At 35.1% G+C, this 2,650-nt stretch overlaps 1 long non-coding RNA gene across 1 annotated transcript; it reads right to left on the bottom strand.

Annotated features, from left to right (window-relative positions):
- Positions 1-456: 456 nt before the first annotated feature.
- On the bottom strand, positions 457-2,081 carry LOC149989431 (uncharacterized). The gene is made up of 2 exons (XR_016502719.1): positions 1,452-2,081; positions 457-798 (listed from the first exon to the last, which is right to left on the bottom strand). It is a non-coding gene; the product is annotated as an uncharacterized LOC149989431 (long non-coding RNA).
- Positions 2,082-2,650: the final 569 nt, after the last annotated feature.

Genomic DNA, 2,650 nt, shown 5'->3' with positions numbered 1-2,650 from the left:
ATTGGTTAATAATTACGAAATCCATTTTATTAATTCCAGAATTACAGCTTTGACGAACATGTAAGAGATCAAACATAAGAAAACAACTCCATATCATCCTAGAGCTAATGGGCAAATAGAAAAAACCAACTATATTTTATGCAAGATATTAACTAAGACTATTTTAGAAGTAGGCATGAATTGGGATATCAAATTATTTGCAGCCTTATGGATATACTGTAAAGTGTATAAAGTGACAATCGATTCCACCCCATTCAAATTGATTTATAGGCAAGAAACAATCTTACCTATCGAACTAGAAGTCTATAGTTTACGGATCGCGATGGATGAATGATTGAGTGATAAAGAGTTTGTGTAATATTACACAAAGCATTGGATTGCATGTTTTTTTTCTTTTTGTGATATTTGCTATGCATTGCAAGGAATTCATTAATATTTAATAAACCACTCATGTAAGGCAAGATGTATATTTCCTTGTTGTTTCTTTGGTTCTCCATTACATCCAATTTAGGCAAAGTGTCTACTAAAGAAAAGAGAGACATCTTATTATATTCTATAATTAATATTATACTAACCATATCCAAAATTTATTAAATTATCTAAATTTATCAATGATTCCAATAAATGAATCGTATTGGATGAAAATTATCCTTCGATTGAGCTAAATGTCAATATTATTATTAGCAAGGAATCTGACTTCTTACTCTTCTTGAAATTGTGGTTGTAAATTGAAATAGGCAAGTTGGATCTTCTTGTCTTTTTATTGGATCTATTGCTTGTGCACCAATTCGCTTAGACCTTCATAGCATTAAATATTCTTTTATCAAATATGAAATCTATAAATAATACTGGGAGCAAATTTGTAAATTATTTTAATCAACTTTTACAAGCATTATATTACTGGTCACAAGGTTCACTGCCCGTAGTATGAAATCAAATAGAACCTTTTTTTTAAGAACAATGCAAAACTTATAATTCTTATTCTCTATATTTCCTTTGTACTTGCTCAAGATTGTGTCTAAATTTTGAGCTAAAACTTGTACACTACTTCAAAATTCATCACGAACTGATTTCAATATCATCCAAATTGGCATTTTTATCACCATGGATTGAGATAATTGAATCTTAGAATCCATGGCTGAAATATAAACATACTCCAATAGAAAATTTGAAGCATGTGCATCAATAGCTTTAGTGTGGCAACCTCCTTCTTATGAATTACTTTGAAGAATCCATGCTCGAGGTCTCAACCTAGCTTTAGGTCTTCCGCAACTTCCTTTGCAAGGTTGGCTTTTGCAGAGGGTAAACAACTACCCTCTACAAAATAGGGTATCACTATCCTTTTCTGAAAATAATCCATCCCTTGTTGCACCTTGGCTGCATTCTGTGTAACTAGTACCACTCTTTTGGTCACTTAATGCTTCGAAATAGGCCTTCGAGAGGTATCTCACCTGGAGTTGCTCGCGTAGGGTGGATGTCTGCATGTTCCCCCACATGTGCGGCGGCATCGACGAGTTTTGGCTCCACCCGATCGTCCCGGCACACCCGTTCTGCATACTGTTTTCACTCTGATGCTGCAGGGGACATGGGTGCGTGTGCCAATCGTGTCTTCAGTGCACAATCTATTCTTATAAGGTCGACGTGACTCGATAGAGCCATTTTCGGTCATTTTCTGGGGTGTGTCAGAGCAACAGTGACATCTCCTCACCGCATTGGAATCCATCAAGCGGGAGTGGGATGCCGGAAATGTCATTTTTGTTTCTTTTTTTGCACAAATGAAAAGAATTCTATTGCAGGGGAACCACACAAGATAGTTTAGTTTAAACAAGACTCACAATCCCAACCAAACATATGCCGGAAATGTCTTCACAGAATCACTCCCACCAACATGCAAACCCCGAATTTCTTGCCAATACTGAGATATAATTGTCAGGACGTCAGAATATGGCATAATTTTCAGGATTTCAAAATATGTCTCTACAGTAAAAACGGTGAGAAAGATGCTTTACAGTCATTGTGGCCCAATCAAAGTGTACCGACTGAGTGCGCAAATAAGACAACCTGGACTACTTTTTGTCTTTTTGAAGTATTTGCAATTGAGAGAGTTAATTTGTTTCCATTAAAAGATGGCCAACGAATTTGTTGACTGGTTTTTACATGTGAGTTATGGCAGAGAACAATGCTGACCACTTGTATCATCTTTTTCTTAATTGGCAATTCAGCATGTATACATTTTAGGCACATTTGCACTCCTTGTATTATTATACAATGTACCACCCCTCTAGTCTATCTGTGATGGCCTTAATCATTAACGTCGTTTCCTACATCTTGTGAAATTATTTTTCCACTTTTTGATGTTTTTTTAACGCTTTTTATCATTATATATATATATATATATATAGAAATAGCCCAATGTTCTGTGTTTCATCATTATTTGTTGAATGTGTATGTGTGTCTATGTATCCGTACCTAAGGCAATATATTGTAAAAATGTATTTAGATTGTCCCCATGAATGTTCTCTGAGCAAAGTCCAAATGTGTGTGAAAGTCTAAATCCTATTCAGAGCTTCTCTACCCCAATGACTTGTTGCTTTGAAAACCTTAGCTTAAGATATACACAACATTGGAAGATATGAAACATATTTATAAT

This window comes from Physcomitrium patens, chromosome 4, assembly GCF_059467195.1.
Source record: "Physcomitrium patens ecotype Gransden chromosome 4, ASM5946719v1, whole genome shotgun sequence".
Taxonomy (NCBI): Eukaryota; Viridiplantae; Streptophyta; class Bryopsida; order Funariales; family Funariaceae; genus Physcomitrium; species Physcomitrium patens.
This window is presented reverse-complemented; position numbering and strand designations above follow the sequence as displayed.